The sequence below is a fragment of the Notechis scutatus genome, chromosome 3 (genome assembly GCF_049901735.1).
Source record: "Notechis scutatus isolate UNSWTSFEM ecotype Mainland chromosome 3, rNotScu1.2, whole genome shotgun sequence".
Classification (NCBI taxonomy): domain Eukaryota; kingdom Metazoa; phylum Chordata; class Lepidosauria; order Squamata; family Elapidae; genus Notechis; species Notechis scutatus.
Genome location: NC_142011.1, coordinates 117,941,183 through 117,954,119, shown reverse-complemented (window position 1 = coordinate 117,954,119; position 12,937 = coordinate 117,941,183).

The window sequence follows — 12,937 nt, the reverse complement described above, 5'->3', positions numbered from 1 at the left end:
TGCTCCTTTCTGTAGTAAAGGGCAGGACATAAAGACTCCGTTTCAAGTCCATGTATGCAAAAGAAAGAATTACTGCATTGTCTACATATTGAGAGAGATAGTGTTGCATATTGCATATGAAGGTAAAAGGCATGATTGGACCAGCATATTGATATAAAAATACAAAAGGATAAGTATTAAAATGCAACCTTATTCCACCCCATATAACCATGAATTATGGCAAAACGCGCTGAAGTAGCATCACATTGTTTTATGTTGTTTTGTAATAGCAACAATAGGTATCAGTCAATGGAAGAAACAGTCATTTTCCCCCAGAACCTAGTTCTAGGGATTGCCTTAAAGCTCCTCTTTAAATCAATTTTAAAAAACATATAGAGTTTTGCATAGGCAATTAGTGTACGTTTTAATCTGATGATGATGGATAAGACTATTCACTGAGTTTACTAGCTTTCTAAAGAGGTGCCTATCATTGAGCTTGCTAATTGTACTTAATAGGCTGATGGGCAAATCCTTCCTATCTCCTTTTTTGCAATTACTGGAGTCAATATAATAGTAATTGGAATAATGAATCTATTCTGGTTTTCAGGCATCTGGAAAGAAGAGGCTATAAATGAAAACAGCAATATCACATGTCCATATTTACCTTCAGCATTTCTGCTAGGATCAGGTTAGTTTCTGCCACATTACTATTTTTGAATTGTGAGATAAACCGGGCTATCTCAAGAGACAACACTAGGGCATCAGGGTAGTGGTATTTTATTACATACTTCGACAAAATCCCCTGATGTGAAAATAGCCTGATTGTGCTTGTAATAATATGTGGCTTTGCAGAGGCTCAGTGGATAAGATGCTGAGCTTGTCGATCAGTTTGGTGGTTCGAATCCCTAGCACCACGTAATGGAGTGAGCTCCCGTTACATGTGCCAGCTTCTGCCAACCTAGCAGAATGAAAGCATGTAAAAATGCAAGTAGAAAAATAGGGACCTCTTGGTGGGAAGGTAACAGTGTTCCGTGCACCTTTGGCATTTAGTCATGCCGGCCACATGACCACGGAGACATTTTCGGACAGCGCTGGTTCTTCGGCTTTGTAACAGAGATAAGCACTGCCCCCTAGAGGTAGAAACGACTAGCACATATGTGTGAGGGGAACCTTTACCTTTACCTTTACCTTGCTTTATTATAAAATCCACTAAACCACCCATAAACTTTGACTGAGTGCCTCTTCTATGAAGATGAGACATCTCTCTGCATCTTTTTCTAGTGTATAAAATGAATAATCTCATCCAAATAAATATATTTATTAGAAACCATAATATCAGGGCTAATGTTCCAAATATTGTCAATCTTTTCCTAATCTGTACTATCATATAATTTTCTTTTTGGTAGAATGTATGGTGAAAATATAAAATTAAGGCTATTCCATCCATATTCCATTTCTTCTTACTATACACAGTCCCTTAACATAATGCTTTTTGATAATTTGTGATAATACCACTGCTTCTTCAAATGCATTTTATTTTTTCTTGAAGAATTATCTGCCATTGCTTGTCATGATGACTTTTCACACACACACACACACACACAAAAGTTTTCAAGGAATTTTGCGCTCCACTTTACCTTTAATGCCCCCAGTAATTTAAAAACTCATTTTCCCTCTCACCATTCAGCAGCTGAAGAATATTATTTGGTATATTCTAATCAGCCTTTCTCTTTCTTATAGATACATAAAATTCTACTTCTTTGATACGGAGGACATGGATTAATTTTCTCTATAGAATGAACAATAGCGATTTATCTGGGATATTATGGAAACATTATTGATCTTGGATTATTGTTTTCTTACAAATCAAAAGTCTCACAAATTTGCTTTGTGCTTATCATGCCTCCATATGGATAAACGATTGCCGAATTCTCCCCACAGAAAAGTACATTGGTAAATCAAAAGGATACTTAAAAATCTGCAAGATGAGCCTTTGGGTCAATAAAAACAAAAATGTGCTTGGCTTGAACATTTGAACTTCTTCAACTATACTAAGACTATTTTCCCTCTTTGCTTTCAGATGATATGGTGTATTTGATTTTGGGGTTGTCTATCCACAAGTGAAGTAATTAGGAAAAGGCATTTTCTATAAAGATTTAGCATTTTTTGCACAAGCATTAATGTATGACGTTTCACTTAGTTATTAAGGGCAAAAATTTATTTTATTAGAGATGCTGTTTTCTTTTAACATTCTAGTTTACTGTAATTAGTGTATCTTTATCAGTGTTGTGTCAATAAGGTGTGGCAAGCTGCCATAGAATTGTTTAGCTTCCTCTTCTGCATCTGTGGTTAGAGCATATCATTGGATCACTCTATTGATCAATTTTAAACAGAGATCGTATTCAGTTTTTGAGGTTGTACCCAATGTTCTTTAATACTCTTTGTTCCACTTGACTGTAATCCATTAATAAAACATTACTGATTGTATTTCTAATAACTGGAATTGAAATCATATTTCAATCATATATCTCAACTATTTAAATTGAACTGAAAGGTGATTTATAATATTGTAGACTTTAAAAATTGAAACCAAAGATTTCACTCATGCATATATCCAATTAGTTATTCTTAAAGGTTATGTTGTTATTAGCAACTTAAAGTGCAAATTGCGGATAAACTATTTTAATGCCAATGTGAAAAGTTGATTAATGGCTCAATTATAGTGCTGATAAATTCAATATATAGAAATTATGTGATTGTAAAAATAGAAATTTTAAAAAGTATTTGGTGAGATGGGCAGCTATAAATACGTAAAAAAATAAATCAGTTTTTAAAAAAGTTTTTAGAGAAAACATTTTTTGTGCAAAAATTAATAATGGAATCAAAGTCAGGTATACTATTGCAGTGAGAAAAAATGGCAAAAAGTTAATTATCAGTGATATTGTTACTTCTAACCAAGAACAGATATCAATGTACAGTATCTTTCTATAACAGTGGATAGTTTTTAAAATTTATTTTATCGAGAGAGTTTGTGTTTAAATGCATTCAAATGACTAAATATTTTATTATGTTACTTTTTAAAAACAGAATAAGATAGATAGAATAACCCACCAAAGTTTGTATGGGAAAAAAAAGCATGGAAAGAATGGAGCCTGAAATACCCCACAAAACAAAATTCAAGGGCAACCGTGCTCCATCACCAATATTGACTGGAACCAACTTTGAAGGATGAAGGAGAGCCACTGCAATACTGTACCTCCCATTCCAAACCCCATGAGATGTTCCAGAATGGTACTGAAAACTACTGAGAGAACAGCGTGATGTATTTCCCCATCCTATGCTTGCCGTTGTTCATCAAGTATGACTGACTGTTTCAGGACTATGTTATGCTCTGAACTCAGTCTGAAAGAGGTCCAGAGAATTAGTTCCTTCCAGACCCCTTTGGAGTTACAAGATGACCATTTTCTCTGCAACCTTCTTTTAAAAATGTCCAACTCTGTTGGATGCAGCAATGGCCTGTTACAGAGTGGATGGACTCCAAGGATCCCACTTCCTCAGGACTATCAATCTCAAACTCATGTCAGATAATCAGGCAAAATCATACCTCAATCAACTCCATAGGACTTTTATAGCTGGAATCCAATGCAGAATTTGTTAACCTGATATCAAGAATAATCCTCAGAGTGGCCCTTGAAAATGCATACCTGGAAGGAACTGCATCTCCCTGAATAAGGTCCCTGGCCAGCAGAGAAAAGGTGGCATGTTCAACACCCAATAAATATAAGAATTGTATTCATTTTGAATTATGATTTTTTTGGAGTAAGTAATTTTCCCCCTCTGTTTTTATTAATAACCACTGATTCTGTTTTGTATTTTTGTTCTAAATGAAATTTGAAAATTACATCTAGATGTTTAATAAGCTTTCTGGAATTTTCTTTTTCCTGCAATGATTAGGTATGTTGGGGCTGTTTAATTAAAAAGTAGTAGATAGTTAGCAGATTCAAGATTTGTTTTATCAAGTTGCTACTTGGATATTCTTGAAACAGCCCACTGGCCATGCTGCTGAATAATTTAGGCCCTTCTCCCACAGTGCAAAACAGGTCTTCAACCCCTGTCAGCTCTTAATGTTGTTCAGATATTCTTTTCATTTGGAATTTGGGAAGCAATGTTCCCACTGCTAGCAAATAATACTTTAGTCACAGAGAGTAAAGATTTGTTCATCTGGATCAATCTCTTTAGGGCGCAAGATATAGGATGTGTGATCCAGTAGAAAGTAAAGGAAGACGTAAACAAAATTTGCACAGCACATTAAGAACAAAACCCTTGCCCACTGAAATATAAACCCTAGAATATTTATAATATTGTTTGCTAAATAGAAATTCCTTACCTTCCTGCTTTTGGAGTATAGTTCTCCTTCACAAAGCACATATGCAACATTTTCTTAAGTGAGGAATCTTGAGCATTGTTCTAACACCTGCTGTCACATATTTTAAGTTCTCTGCAAAGCCTATTGTGGAAAGGGAATTTCACGAAGGCAGTAGTGTCACAAAAAACAGGAAAAGTCCAAGGGGAACATCAGGTCAGCCAGAAAACAAACTTACATAGGAAAAGGAATCAAATAAAATGTATTAAAGAATCCCTATAGACAAAAGCCTAAGTTATTAAGAAAACTAGACAAATAGGAAAAGGAAACAAAAGATAATTTAGAAAACCCTTACAAACACAGGACATACCAAATAAGCAAAACAAACAGACAAAAGACACAAAATATAAATTACAAAAGGGACAGACAGGAGATTGCCACAGAACAAATATGAAAAGCTATCTTAAAGCTAAAAGAGATTACAGAAAACCAATAATACAATCTGGCCACCCCGCGGAGTTTGCCCTCCGACGGAAATAAAGACAAACTCAAACAGGATTTGAAACATTAGGCACAAATACAAACACTCACACAAAATCAACTTACAAAGGGAGAAAAGGGTATAAAAAAGCAGGGGCTTACCATAAGAAGCTAGCTAGCCCAGGAACGCAGACTTCTCGCTATTCTCCGCCTTCCTGAAAAATAAAAAGATCCCGCTTTCAAGCAGTTGTCCGTATCCTTGTGCCAGAGCTCTCCCAGCGGGAAAATCGAATCCTCAAAAGAAAGGCATTTTGACACCTTTCAACACTATATTGCAAAGAAAATGAAGTATAAGACCAAAATAATCACAGGTTTTTATCAAATCACAATTCTGCTCCTTTTGGAGGAAATTCTCACCAATTTTTAGTCTTAAAGTAATAAAAGAGAATGAAAAAGAAACATGGCAATCTCTCTTGTAAAAATACCACCATCTTTCTTGAAATAAAATAATAAAAAGCTAAAAAGGCCCCATTAGTATCTGATAATAAATACTTTTCCATAATTCCTAAAATAATTGAATTTGACTTCTGCACACATTATCTCACTGACTGAAAGCATGGCAGATTAGTCTTGTTTAACAAATTTATGAAATGCCAGGAGGGAAAGGTTTGCTTGAACTTATGAAGTACAATGGGTGCAACAGAGAATGCCTGATGGCTGATCTGTATCCTTATGCAAAGTGGGAACTCTAAGCAGCCTTTCTCAAGATGTCCTTACAGAATGAGCAGATTCAAACTCTTAACCCTGTGCCTAATGTTGTTTGATGCTATAAGGCTTTGTGGGGCATCACTGGCACTTTGAATTAGGGCCAGCAATTTACCTGGTAACCAGTGGAGTTATACTAGTAAGATGGGGTTGTCCTGTCGGCAATCAAGCAGCCACAACTGGGTACGTTCACAGAGGCCTACACAATTCTGTCTCACATAAACATAGGCACATGCAGGTAGATCAGCGGTCTTCAAACTTGACAGCTTTAAGACTTGTGGACTTCAACTCCCAGAATTTCTCCTCCAGTCATGTTAGCTCAGGAATTCTGGGAGTTGAGATCCAGAAGTCTTAAACTTGCCAAGTTTGAAGACCCTTGAGGTAGATGATTGCTTGTAGTATCCAAAATAGTCATATTACTTCAAGCTATCCAAAAATAAATGGGCTAGTCAAAAGAAAGTTGAAGGGAAATGTTAAGTGGTCAGTTATCTTCTGAATTTTTAAGAGATTATTCAATACTAAAATGATAGTTCATCTAAAATACAAACTTCAGATCACAAAACGTGATCAAACAAAGCACATCAGAATTAGCAAGATCAAATAAGCCATTTTATTTGAAGCAAAAATAATAAGGAAAGTCCTATCAAATAAGGTGAACAAAAAAAGAATTGGAAAAAATGGCAAAAGAACTGAAGATATGCATACACTGTGGAACATATGGAAAAGCATACAGTAGAGCAACAAAAATTAAATATATTTGAAACAAGAAAATGAACAAAGACGACTGGAACATTGGATGATAATTATTAAAGGTTGGCTAATGGAGGAAAAGGAAATTGGAGAAAAACTCAATTAATTCTTCTCATCTGTCTTTGTTGTGTTAGATGTAATGCAGATGCTGATGACTGAGTCCTAGAATGACAAACGTAGCTCCTTGGAAGCAAAAGCTTAATTATGCATGCTGGTACAAAATCCCCTCCTCTTCAACTTTTCTAAGTTGGCAAAGCAGATTGTGTGGGTATGAGCTCACTGAAAATGTCAAGGCATAGGGGCAGTTGCTTTTAAAAAGGCAAAATTCCTACTAGGAATAGTTAGGAAGGACACTGAAAATAAACCTCCCATAAATCTTCTGTGTAAATCTATAGTGTAACTGCAGCTGAAACGTTAATCACTGTACCTGATAAAGGGCATTGTAATGCTGGAAATGCTGCAAAAGTGCAACCAAAGTAATTAAGGAGCCAAAGAGCTTCTTTATGAAAAAACAATAAAAAAACTTTAAAGGTGAATAAAAGGAAGTGCAAAAAAAACACCCCACCATATAAATTTATGATGTAGAAAATATATGGATAAGCTTTTTCCACTGGAATATTTTGCTTCTTTTGAAATGGAGAAAAGTCTTTGCTTTTTTTTTTTAAGAGGAGTTTCTGGTACTTTCAATCGACTCTTCTTTTCAATGATAACTTTGAATTTTCAGAAAGATTGCCTTCCTTCAATGTCAACATGGATCCCAAAAGATTCTTCAGTTTTGCTTCACTTGCCCTTTTCAAGTGAAGTGATACAAATGTTTATTTCTGACAATGACTCAATGATTAACCTTTTTTATTCCCCAAGTACTTGCTTTTAAAAATATGTAAGAAAACTCTCACTGACTGAAATAAAAAAATATTTTAAGCTTCATTTTGTTAATTATATTTTAAATATGAAGTATTTCCTTCTTCTATTCTCAACTCTGTCAGCCATGTTGATAATGCCCGTTGATGGCTACAAATATTTAAAATCAAGTGTTTATAATTCCATTGGAGACATTTACGCAGACAGCACAATATAAAAATTAGGTATGGAATATTTCCATAACAGTTAATAGTTTGAGAGAATAACTCCATTGTTTAAAAATGTTGTGAAAGAAAACGTGGGCATTGCTCTGGTGTGATTTGTAAACAACTGCACAGGAAGCTTACCATATGTCCGGGGAATTCCCTTATCTCATCTCTACAATTTTTTGGGAGCCACGTAGAAAGACAGACCAACTTCTATACAATAATTCAACATGGTCCCATTGTCAATATAACTTGTAGCAACATGGCAGCCATCCAGCAAATACCTAAACCTCTACACTAGTGGAATGAAAACTATTACTATCCATTGAGAATGGTCCTCCCAATGCTATCTTCTACTATTCTGATTGGCCCTTTTAATTGTGTACCAGTGGCAGTACTGAACTAAGAAAGTGGGATCCAGATTCAAGTTCACTCACAGCCATGAGAGTTTACTGGGAGACATAGGGCCAGCCACACTATCTCAGTGGAAGAAATTTCAGAATAGAATGCTATGTATACCACCTTGAACTCCTGGAGGGAAAATGGAATATAAAACTTATAAATACTGTAGCAAACAAAATAATTCAGAGAACGTTCTTAAGTGGTTTATAAAGGTATTCCAATAGTCATGCTTCACAATAGCAAACGAGAGAAACTCTTGCCACCATCAAGGTCCACTCAATGAGGCAAGGAGTAGCTACAGGGAGATGGAACATTTTCCTCTGGTAGCAGTAGGAAAAGATACTCCTGGAGGAAAAGATTAAGCTAATTAAAGTTCAAGAACACGAGGGAGAGTTAAGGAAACAGAAATAAAACATGGAATGAAAGAAATGTTCAGAGAAATGTGTGTCTTATTGAACGGTGTCTTACTGAACAGTGGAGGGTAAATTAGATCTCTGGCCACCTGAAGAGTCCAATGTCTTTTTAAATGTACTTGTTAAAACAAATGGAAAGCAGTAAGAAGCAGCAGTATCCAAATGCTTTAGTCAAGGGCCTATTGCCCATCTGTTCCATTCACAGCCTCCCCGTAAATTACTAGCCTGTAGTTGCAGTAACAATATTGGATGATGACATGCAGAGCAAATCAGACTTCAGCAAGAAGTTCAACAGATCTGCTGGAGTTGCTTCAATTCATCTGGCCCTGCCTAAATAATTAGCAAATTAAAAAATGGATAGATGTGGGATATCTAGTGTAAAGGCCAGCATTTGGGACCATGAACAGTTTTAGAATTGAACCTGAATCTGAACATCCTTCCGTTTATTTTAACCTGACATCTTTCATTTTATCCTAAGCAAGAATTATGTGAGTCCACATAGTATGTATGTATTCCCCAGTGGCCTGGATTATCAAAAACTGCAAACTCTAGCTTGTTGGACACTAATCCAGGCAGTGGGAAAAAGCAAACCAAGACATCAAGGAGCAGATATATCTACCTGCCAACCCTGAACCGAATTTGTTTGCAAATAAAGATACTTCTTCATTGTATTTAGAATTTCTAGCTGTAGAAACTTCTTCCTGAAATATTGAGCTTAACTTTAACCTTATTATAAGTATGTTCTGGTATGAAGGTCTAGGTAACTTGTGTTTGAAGATCATTCTTTTGTTAATCATGCCTTGTTTTCTTCTCCAAACAGCACAAAAGAAACAAGGTTCCAGACCCATCTTTATCTCTGCCCTGGTGGTGTCTGTTCAATATATTTTATTTCACTGATATTCTAAGGGAAAAGGAACCAAATACAGCCAGCTAGCAGATAGAATTTCAACCACAAAACTCCATACCATTCCAGGATAAGCAGCTATATGTTGATTGTTAATATTTCTGTATCTTTTTTGTATATGTTTTATTTGCAGTTTTTCCTTTAACAACCAGCATTTTTTGTGGACAGTGCAATGACTGGGTTAACATATTTTTCACACAGTGCTCACAGTAATAATACAATTACATGCAAAAAATTTATCTTCCAACTTCTGACCTTAATGTGCTCATTATAATTACAACATATTCTTTTATATATCCATATACTACTATTTTTCCAATTTATACTTATTTCTTTTATTTTTCCCATTTGTTACGGTTCTTCTATATTTACCTCATTATCTTTAAACAATACTATTCTCTCTTTATGATTTTTTTACCACTTCCTCCAAAAATATATATAAACATCAATAACATTTCTTCATACAGTATACTTATTAACTCCTATTAAGTCACTAATATTTTAATATTATAGGTATCATTCAGTATTCCACCACATTTTCAATATCTCAATTTTCTATAAACACCAATAAAACCAGTTATCAATAAGATTTAATCAATCCCAAAATTATATCTCTAAATCCCCTGATTTATAGTCCTTGAAAACTATATTATTCAATATGTCTTTTTGCATCCTTGTTAATCATAATAATACATTTGGATATACCTATTCCTAATCTACCGCCTCCTAATCTTAATATATTTATGGTTGTGATAAATGCCATTATATATCTATATATGTGCTACTATTTCCCCAATTTAAACTTTCCACTTATTTCTACTGGTTTTCAATATAGTTACTATATTGCAATATATTGTCTCTCTATCCATCATCTCTCAGCCTTTTTAGAATTTCATCATTTATTGATATTTTTTGTGATTCTTTTATTTTTCTCTTGTGGAATCCTATATGTCTTCCTAGCGTTTTTGCACAGGTTAATTGTTTCTTCTACTTTGCCCTTTATCTCCTTCTGCTGCATCTTTTAAATATCCATCCATAACCCTTCCGTTATTTTTGAAAAATCATCCTTTTTTCCTCTGTTCTGTTGTAGGCTCTTAACGGATTGTCTATTTAATTTTTAGTTACTTAATTTATTATTACTATCTTTTCAGTGTTTTTATCTGCTTTTAGTTTATTTTTATCTTCTTGTAGTTTATTTCTGTATCTTGAGTTTGCAGGGAGAGAAACCCAGAAAGGAAGTAATTTGCCAGTTTTGATTCCTATTTAAGAACAGCATTAGGGGGAGAAGTTCTTCCCTTACATTTTTTTTAAAGAGAAACAAATACTAGCTGTATTTAATACTAAATACTCCCAAAACAAACACTAGCTGGCAAGAGTCTTGCAAATGAATTTTAATCTACTGATGGTGGCTGATGTTGTGTTGCTTCTAGAAATGCACGGAGAGAAACCTCCCTCAAGACACATATGCCAGGGGTAGCAAATGCTTCCCTGTTGCCAGAATTAATTTTCCTGCCTTTTAATCAAAAGAGTGGATTGTAAAACCAACTGATTTATCCTTTTACTCATACCCAGTTGGAATCCAGGGCTTCTCTGTTCTTTTGTATAACTGTCCCAGTTTTTTACTGGATTCTTTTTAGAGACAGGGTGCGATGGCAAGAGGGAATGTCACATCTGCAAACTCCAGACTAGGAAACATAAGAAGCAATAGAAGAAAGGATTTATTTGAGGGGAAGGGGGAACTGGACAGCATGCTCATGACAAGCTTTTTTTGTTGCCACCAATTCACTTACCTTTTTATAACAGAAGAAAGAAAAGGAGAGGGGAGGGGAGGAAAGGAGAGGAGAGGCAAGGAATAAGAACCATACAAGCTGCTACATACATGTGTTTTCCTAACTATTATTTTAACTTACCTGTTTAGATACGCTCATCCACTCAATGTCAAGTATTTGAGATTTACTATGAAAGAGAAAGAATTTTTCAGCAAATTTTCTGTATAGAGATACTTTAAAGTCCAAGTTTACCTGAGCAGACTTCAAGAAAGAGTTCTTTCTGCTTATATAAATATCATTATGGAGAGCAAGCACATCTTTCCCAACAAAGGGCTCCTCAGAGAACAAAAGGATTGGACTAAATATCCAGCTGCATTTTGTGTTTGGTATAAGGACATTTTAAAAACAGTAAAGAAAGCTGAGGCTGCAGAGCAATTTCTCTCTGGCATGGATCCAGTTCTATCTGAAAAATTAGGAAAGTGCAGAAATGTATATTGCAGCACAGGGGAGATGTAGCGTTCAATTTTAATTAAATAACTGGCAGGAGGTTTTGGAAAGAACACAGCTCTGCTCACAGTTATCCAATTGGAACAAAAGCCTTTTAATGAGGGGGATAAATTTTACATTTCTTGATCTTTGCTTCACATATCCTGAATGTTGTCAGTATATTGTTTATGCCTCTTAGTTGATGGGATATTGGCAACAATATGTTGGTTTGCAAAGAAGGCCCTAGAGTAGATATTCTAACTTCCATAGAATAATCTGAAAATGCTTGAGATTTAGTTATACTTGTGACATACTTTAGAAAATCTGTCAAACCTGAACAGTACCATCCTTACCCTTAGCAAAGTATTCTGTTTAGGACATGTATAAGAAGATCCATACTAGTTTATGATAGCACACAAAATCTCATTTTCTTCTATGTAACATTTAAAATATTATGTATGTCCTTCTCCTTTCCCCTTGTTACATAAATTAACCAATAAAGGAAAAAAAGATATATATTAGTGAATCTAGGAGAATGAGGTAGGATTAACAGATCTGAATGAAGGTGACTTGATCCCATAGAGTGAAAATGATGAATATATGTGTAAAAAGAAAATAGGTTTCATTATGAATGTACAAATTGGTGTCATCTAGGCTGTTTGGGTATATATGAGAGTTGGAATTTATAGTTATGTTATTATTCTCCAGTGAATGGTGAAAATGGAAGAACCAAATATGTATTTTGGGAAGATTTATACAACATTCTAAATGAATGTCATGTGTGTGTGTGTGTGTGTGTGTGTGTGTTATTTTGTTAGCTAACAGATGTATTGATGAGAACAGGATTGAAGAGAAAGTGATTGGGACAATTAAAGACCTAAGAATGAATGAAAATGCTGATAAGAGATTATCTACACTCACAAAAATGATTTGTTTAGAATACAGTGTTTAAACATGAAGCTATTTCTGCTTTTATGTGAAAAACAAATAAAGAAGCTTTAGTGTATGGTTGATTTTGTAAGACAATGCCTCCAGTGTTGTTAGTTGCAGGACTGATGGGCTAAAAGTTCTGATGTTTTCTTTAGATCTGTTCTTTCATTTTAGTTGAAAGTTGAAGTTACTGTTAGGAAAAGGTTGTATTGAAACAGAAGCCTGTAATGAATACTCATCACTTTAACCTATGTTCCATGATTGAATTTGTGATTTTTCAATCCAATTTAAATTCACCACCAAATACAGGTGGTTTATGGTGATGATTGTGTTAACAAGTGTACTGTACATTACTGAGGCCAAAAATATTAAATATATAAAGTTGGTGAACTGGAAAGAACTGATTTGGGTGAAAGTGACTATCAAGAGGTTTGGGCAAGAAACTGGCCAAACTAGCCAAACTTTTTTCGTATTGAATTAAACTTAAAAGTTTTATTCCAATGATTCAGTATGGCCTACCTACTTACTTACCTATCTATCTACTTATCATTATGATCTATCTATCATCTATCTATCATATCTGAATAATACTATAAATTCAATAATTCAATTTAACCCTTACTGAACAG